The sequence below is a fragment of the Saccopteryx leptura genome, chromosome 3 (assembly GCF_036850995.1).
Source record: "Saccopteryx leptura isolate mSacLep1 chromosome 3, mSacLep1_pri_phased_curated, whole genome shotgun sequence".
NCBI classification, from domain to species: Eukaryota; Metazoa; Chordata; class Mammalia; order Chiroptera; family Emballonuridae; genus Saccopteryx; species Saccopteryx leptura.
The window spans coordinates 69,737,112-69,745,200 of record NC_089505.1 but is presented as its reverse complement, the minus strand read 5'-3'; the positions used below and the strand labels follow the sequence as shown (position 1 = coordinate 69,745,200).

Genomic DNA, 8,089 nt, shown 5'->3' with positions numbered 1-8,089 from the left:
AAAAATGAAGCCTTCCTCTGCATTCTAGTGCTCTACTGCAACCATCATCCCTTCTGCCCTCCATGACTTTCCCACCTGTGTTTGGCTGCCGGGGACTCACTCTGGTCTCTTCTGAACAGAGCAGCCATGTGGGTCCTGTGACCTAGAATGCTCACTCAGACCTCTGCTCTCCTCAGAGGCCTCCAGAGGCCTGCGTTGGCTGCATGGCCGCACTGCGGTGCACACAATGGGTCTAAGCACTACCCGGTGTCTCCCTCCAATGAGTCCCTGTGCTGTCACATCTGAGGCCTGTCCCCACAACACTCCTGGCTGCTTCTGCCTCAAGCTGTGACACCGCTCTTCATGCTCCTGGCTAATGTCCTTTAGGGAACACAATGTCTGCTTTCTCACTGTTGCCAGGTCTTTGCTCAAACATCACTGTTCACACTCTCAGGTGTCAGAAGTTGTCCTCTCATTTGTCACCGGATCCTTTCCTTGTGTAATTCCTCCCAAAACACACATGATCATCCAACGGGCTCTAGTAATTTATTTTTATGTTTTTAATTAAAATTCTATCCTCTTCTTTCCAGAACTAAAGCTTCTGGATGACAGAGACTTTTGATGCGGGGTCCAGGCTGCACGCCCTGTTGCTACTACAGTGCTGGCACGCAGTGGGTGTTCAGGCACACTGGCTGAAGAGTCTGTCAAGAACTGACTAAATATTGATTCCTTCAAAACCACTCAGGAACCACACAAACTGATGTCCAATGAGGTGACTTTTAACTGAGCCTGGGGGATGATCAGCGCCTGGGCCTGGAGGAATGGGGTGGGAAGGGCATCTCAGCCGAAGGAACGGCCCATGGAAAGTCTCAGAGTCACCCAGGCCCTGGCCCTGTGCGATGTGGAGGTGGTGTGAGACCGGGGAGATGGTGGAATCCTGAGTCCAGCAGGGGGCAGACCGCACCCGAGCCTCAAATCCAGCCTGTGTGCTTATCACCTCATCTCTGACCATGGAGAGGAAATGTCACTGTTGAACCTGTGCAGAGTGGGCGATATGTCTCTGGAAACGCAATCTGGAAGCAGGATGTTGATGAGTTCAGAGACCCAGGGAAGAGAGGAGGCCACAGGAACAACCAGAGCCACCATGGGAAGGAGACGGCCATCAGACTGACCTGTGGTTAGGAAGAAGAATGGACAAGTCTCATTGATTTATTGGACTGGGGCTAAAGCAGGGAGGGCAAAGTGGAGAACTGCATCCCTGACAGGGCCTTAGAGAAGGTTCACTGTGTCATCACCGTGATGGGGAACCCACTAGAGAAGTGCGACTGGGGAGGAAGATGGCAGCTCACATGGAGCAATGCCGAGTGGAGGAAATCCAGGGGCCACCCCGGGAGAGGTGTCAGTGGGGTACTGAATGGTTAGACAGCTGTGTCACTCACTTGAGGAGTTACTCTGAGATGGTGTTTGCATCCTCCATGCTCCTTTTTGGCCTCAATGCCTCCTCCTGTAGTACCTGCCTCTGGGAGAAGAGACCAGGGCCTTTCAGTCTGGTTGTATCAGGGTGCAGTGGGCAGCAGACCCAACCCCTGCTTTCTGTGCAGGGACTGGAGGGGAGACCGAAGGACAGAAGGCCAGTCTGGGCCACGCCCTCTTTAGCCCTGTAGGTACCTTCCACCCTGGACCCTGGTCTAGCACGGTGCTCAGAACTGCTGCCTACGTGGACCCTCACCCACCACCCTTCACCTCATGCTGGCTTTAGGACTTTAGCCCTGACCTGTCAGGATCCCTGGGCCTGGTTCTGGACTCAGCAGAGCTACATGAGGATGATGAGGCAGAAGAGCTGGACCAGAGACTTGTCAGCGGCTGCCCCGACAGCCACCAGCGCCAGGCGTCTGAGGACAGACTTCAGTGCCTTTTGAATTGTTGGCCATGGAACTATATTATATTGCCTGTTCAAAAAATACATAAATTAAAAATATCTACTGGAGGTAAATGAGAACGTGAGCCTAGGGGACTCGGCAGGGGACTCGGCAGGAGATGTAAGGTGAGAGGCCCCGAGAGGCAGCTCAGCCACGTGGATGGTGCCTTGTTCTCCTGGTGAGCTGATGGCGGGGCCTGGAGAATCCTCAGGGAGTGAGGGGCCCATGGGGACAGCTGCTCACAGTGGCCATGGGGGCTGAGGAAGGAGAGGGGCCACTGGGTTCAGCTGCAAAGGGGTGTCTGGTCACCGGGGTGAATCTAGGATGAGTCAGAAACCCGGCCCTGCCCTGATTTGGAAGAGACCCTGCTCACTTCAGCCCACGACGGGCTCCTTCCCACTTGTGCCATCTGCTGGGCAGCTAGTGAGACTTGGGTTCTGGGAGGCACCTCAGACAGGAGGAGAGGAGTTCCCTCTTCAGAGGGGTGAGATGGGAGGAGGACCGTTTAGGGATCCCCTCAGCCCCAGAGATCACAGAAATGCAGGAGGGCTGGATTTTGTGTCCTCCACGTCCCCTACACAGCTGGGCCTCCAGGATGAAAGCAGCAAGTGTCCCCTGCTTGGCCCCCCTGCCCTCCCCCACCCCCTAAAGACCTGGGCATACTGACCCAGCACTCACAGGTGAGGTTGAGCAGGACGGTTCTCTCCACGGTCACACCAGCTGCAGGGAACTTCACCTGGCAGGTGAGGGGGGTGCCGTGGTCCTGGGGCCGTGGGGTGAGGGTGATCACCGAGGAGAGAGGGTGAGTCCAGGGGCCCAGGGAGGTGTGGGCGGCTGACGTCCAGGAGAAGGTGGGGGGCGTGCCCCACTCACAGGCCCGGGGCACGGAGCAGGTCAGGTTTACAGGGCAGCCAGACTCTAGGGTTCCTGGGATGAGGATGTCGGGTATGTGGTTGAGGGCTGGTGAGGAGAAGGGGAGACAGGGGATCAGGAGGGAGGGTCCTAGCTGTGGCCCTGAGGGAATTTTCAGGCTTTGGTTCAGGTCGTTCCATCCCAGCCCTGCCCCCAGGGTCACCATGCACCTTCCTGTGGCCTGGCCTGGAGCCTGTTCCTTACCCTTCACCAGCACAGAGAGCCTGCTCCGTGTGTAAAGATATATCATAGAACTTCCTCTCTTCACCAGAAAAACGTCAAGTCCTCCATAGGTCCTCCTGGCGTCTCTGATGTCCAGGGAGCAGCTGTACTCCTGGGGGTCCCCAAGCAGGCGGAACGGCCCTGGGCTTCCTCCAGCACTTGACGGTCTGGGTTGCTTGTGGCCACTGGTCAATCCCAGAATTCACCGGCCTCTTCCCAGAACCAGTAGCTGTGAGCTGGGGTCGAGTCAGTCCAGTAGTACTGGCGATAGGTGACAGAGCAGGGCACGGCGACACACAGGCCCTCCTGCACCATCACAGACTCCTGTACTCTCAGTCGGAATCTTCCATGCTGAGCCAGGGACCCTGCCAGGACACGAGGGTCAGCTGCAGCCCCCCCCCCGCCCACACCCTCGCCCCCCGGGCACTCACCGGCCCACAGCAGGGGCAGCAGCAGCCGCAGCATCTCTGACATGAGGGAACCCGGGCCCCTGTGAGAGAAAACAGGAGGGAGGCAATGGGAGGGGTGCTGGGGGCAGCGAGCCCCACGGAAGCTGGGAATCAATATGTGACCTCGCCGTCCACAGAAGGGGAACCTCGGAGATGAAGTGCGTCCCCTTCTGCACAGTGAGGGAGGACACCCCACAGCCCAGAGACTGTTGGGATGTGGGTCCTGGCCACCAGGGTCTGGACAGGGGGAGGCCTGTCCTGACCTGTGACGGGAGCAACTGGGGCCTCTGCAGGTCCGAGGCTAGACAGACAGACGACGTGGGCGCCTGAGTCCTTCTGCCTTAGCGGAGGTGTTGTCAGTGCCCTCAGTTTGCAGTAGGGTGCGGTCACTTCCTAGCCTGAGAGTCACCGTGTTGTCTAGACACGTGGGTCTGAACCAGAGGCATCCACCTTGGCCACCAGGGGACATTTTGCAATGTCTGGACACATTTCCTCGGGAGGAGGGTGGAAATGGCAGCCAGGGGGTGGTGTCCAGAGATGTTGCGACATATCTTGTGATGCACAGGACAGCCTCCCGACAACCAGCGCAAAGGTCAGCAGAGCCAAGGTTAAGAAATCCTGGTCTAGAGCCCAGAGGCAGGCGGGCCTGGGTTGCAGGTTCTCTCTCTCTCTGTGTGTGTGTGGTGCGTAAAATATAACTAAGGGTCTTAGATAAGGTGTCAGAGGTAGCCATTCATTCATTCATTCATTCACTCAACAAACTCCGAGAGAGCCTGTGCCCTGTGTGAGGGCTGGAGGCAGAGGAGATGCAGGAGACACCGTCCATGCCCTGAGATGGTCCCATGCAGAGGAGGAACAGATGACCTACAGCTTGTGAGGATAAACATGGCAGAGGCCGTGGCTGGTGGTTCCGTAGGCTGGTGGCTCTTGAGCACAGGTGAGAAGATTGGGCAAGGCCTGAACTCTCAGTGGATAAGAAAAAGATTCCCAGCTATGGGACCCTGCTGTGGGCCCAGGTACAGTGAGGGGGTCAAGTCACGGAGGGGAGGAGCACTCTGCATTCCCCCTGCTCACGGGACACTTGGCACAACGTGATGCCCTCTGCTGGCCTCTGGGTCCAACCTCGTTGCTTTCTCTTTTTAAGAATTGAATTTAGGCCCTGGCCGGTTGGCTCAGCAGTAGGGCGTCAGCCTGGCATGCGGGGAACCCGGGTTCGATTCCTGGCCAGGGCACACAGGAGAAGCGCCCATCTGCTTCTCCACCCTTCCCCCTCTCCTTCCTCTCTGTCTCTCTCTTCCCCTCCCGCAGCCAAGGCTCCATTGGAGCAAAGATGGCCCGGGCGCTGGGGATGGCTCCATGGCCTCTGCCTCAGGTGCTAGAGTGGCTCTGGTCGAGGCAGAGCAACGCCCCGGAGGGGCAGAGCATCGCCCCCTGGTGGGCGTGCCGGGTGGATCCCGGTTGGGCGCATGTGGGAGCCTGTCTGACTGTCTCTCCCCGTTTCCAGCTTCAGAAAAAAAAAAAAAAAAAAAAGAATTGAATTTATTGGGGGTGACATTGGTGAATAAAATTATGTTTCAGGTGTACGATTCTATAATACATCTGCGCACCATATTGTGTGTTCCCCACCCTAAGTCAAGTCTCCCTCCATCACTGTCTGTCCCCCTTTACCTTATTCTATCTCCTCCACCCCTTTCCCTCTAGGATCCCTACACTGTTGTCTGGGGCTATGAGTTTTTTTCTTTGCTTAATCCCTTCACCCCCCCCCCTTTTTTTTTTTTTGCATTTATTTGCATTTTTCTGAAGTGAGAAGCAGGAAGGCAGAGAGACAGACTCACATATGCGCCCAACCGGGATCCACCCGGCATGCCCATCAGGGGGCGATGCTCTGCCCATCTGGGGCATTGCTCCATTGCAACCTGAGCCATTCTAGTGCCTGAGGCAGAGGCCATGGAGCCATCTTCAGTGCCAGGGCCCCCTTTGCTCCAGTGGAGCCTTGGCTACGGGAGGGGAAGAGAGAGACAGAGAGGAAGGAGAGGGGGAGGGGTGGAGAAGATGGGTGCTGGCTGAGAATTGAACCTGGGACATCCACACGCCTGGTCGGCACTCTACCACTGAGCCAACCAACCAGGGCCAACCCCTTCAACTTTTTTACCTTGGCCTCACCTCCCTTTCTCCTGCCCTGTCAGCCCTGTGGGAAGCCGCCTCACATGCACCCCCCCCCCGTGGTAGCTCTGGGCAGTGCAGGCACCTGCAGGCTTCCTGCAGCTGCTGCCCCCTCCATGCCATCAGCTCTGACCTCCACGTGGAGAGACCGGCCTGTCTGTCCCACCAGCATTCACTGTACTGGGGCGGGGGGAGGACAGACAGACACTGGCTCAGGGACTCCCAGTGCTGCCTGGCTGGGCTACTGTGAGACACAGTGCAGGGAGCTTGTAATTCTCCCCTGTGGAGGGGTCAGCAGAGGCTGTACATAGAGGGGGCACTCAGCTGCTGCTGCCCCAGGCCTGGGCCCGCCTATGCCCCCTTCACAGTGTCTCTCCTCCCCAGAACCCCTGTGCCCCGGCCACATGCTGGACCGGCCCCAGGCCCGTCATCAAGGCTCCGTCACCTCTAGACTAGGGATCCCCAGGACAAGTCCCCCACGCACCCCTGACCGGCAGAAGCAGGGCAGAGATGGTTGGTGTCCCTGGAGTGCCAGAAACAGAACCAGAGAAGAAGGTGCAGGTGTGGGACCTCGGCCCAGTTAAGCCGAGGTCACTGCTGGCCTGGAGGAGTTGCTACCTCTTCCTCAGCCTCTGTCATCTCTCCAAGTGGGAGCAGCCCCGACACCAGCCTGTCCCCTCACTCCGCACAGAGAGGCAGGGAGACCTGGGCGCCGCAGGTGAGCTCCTTCCTCTCTGTCTCCAGCTGCTACCTGGGACAGCTCAGCTCCCCTGAGGGCCAATGGGGGCTCAGAACGTGGCCTCCGGGACCTTTGGATCATCTCCTACTCATCCCATCAGGGAGGGACGATTCCTACCCCGGGAGTTACGGGGAAGGCTGAGCTGCTGACAGTTCATATTGAACAGATTAGACTCACAGCAGCATATGAGTTTCCTGTACTCACTGCCTGGGGAGGGGAACCCCACCCCCACCCCCAGGGCTGCACCCAGGAGCAGCGTGAACAAGTCTGCAGTGACAAGGGGGAGTGGTGACACCGGGTCCCCGAGGGAGAATTGCATGGGCTTGTGTGTGTGATTCTGCAGGCCGACAGGGAACTTGGTCTGCTCAGGTTTCCACAACAGCGAGCCATGGACCGGGCGGCTCAGACGTCAGACATGTATTTCTCACGGCTTTGGAGGCTGGGAAGTCCAAGTTCGGGGTGTCAGCAGATTTGGTTCCTGGTGTGAGCCTGCTTCCTGGCTTGCATGTGGCTGTGGTTGCTTTCCCGTCCTCACTGTGCTCATGTAGCCTTTTTTTTTTTTTTGCATGTAGGGGAGAGAACAGATCACTTTCTCTTTCTCTTTCTGTTCTTAGAAGGCCATCAGTCTGCGGAGGCCACCCTCCTGAACGTCTTTAATCTCATTCATTCTGAAATCACAATCGTGTTGAAAGTCTTCAACATATGAGCTGGTGTGGGGGAGGGACTCGGTTCAGCCTATAGCACTCAGGTTCCATGGGGTCCCCGCACTCCCTGCATCCCTGTCCTGACCAGAGGCAGTTCCGAACCTATCATGTGCAGAAAAAGCAAGCATAGAAGTAACTATATTCAGTTTCTTTCTTCCAGTTGAAAGAAATATGTCCTATCTCCATCATCTAGGTGCTGATGATGCTCAAAGCATGGCTCTGTTTCCCAGGGTCCCCGAGAGGCAGCGTGGTCCCTGAGTCTCAGCCCTGCAGTGTTTGATCTTAGTGGGCTGTGGCCACTAGGTCATCTTTACCAGGCTTGTCCCTATTCTGGAACCAATAGCCACAGGCAAGTGTGGGTTTTATCCAGCCCCCTCCAAACCCCGAGGGCAGGAGATGGTGCAGGGTGTGGGGGCTCACAAGCCCCCTGTGTCAGCCCTTGCAGCCTGAAATCCGGGTGCTCAGCCTGGGGCCCCGGGGTGACAGGCTCGGCTCAGCTCCCGGCCCTGCCAGCTCTCCCCCAGGTAGCAGGGGCAGCTGCAGCTCCGCAACAGGATGGCCAAAGCCCGTTCCTCACTTAGTCTGCTGTCTGGGTTTCCTCTTTCAAGGAATCAAGACCCCGCAGAGCCAAGGGGAAGTCCTGACAGGGAAGTGAGACGGTGTCGGGTCACAGGAGAGGAACCGCAGACCGGCCTTGGGACATTTTCTCACTTCCTCATTTTTTCAGCGGGGGCTACTGCAGCCAGAGAGGGCAACGGACATGCCATGAGAACCTGGGAAGGCAGGACCTGCACCCCGTCCCCTGGCTGCCTGCCCACCCATGTCCTGTCCTTTGCCAACTGCTTCCTGTCCCCGGACCGAGCCCTCCTGGGCAGGTATCAGGAGGCTCCACCTCGCGTCATGCTGGCCTATTAATCCCGCTAAGAAGTGGAGAAAGAGGATGGGGATACGGGTTTCTATGACTACGAAGCATGTTCCTAATCATCTGGGCATTTAGCACAT

At 57.4% G+C, this 8,089-nt stretch overlaps 1 pseudogene; it reads right to left on the bottom strand.

Moving 5' to 3' along the window:
• Positions 1 to 669: 669 nt before the first annotated feature.
• On the bottom strand, positions 670 to 3,506 carry LOC136399204 (myeloid cell surface antigen CD33-like; annotated as a pseudogene).
• Between the last annotated feature and the right edge of the window lie 4,583 nt (positions 3,507 to 8,089).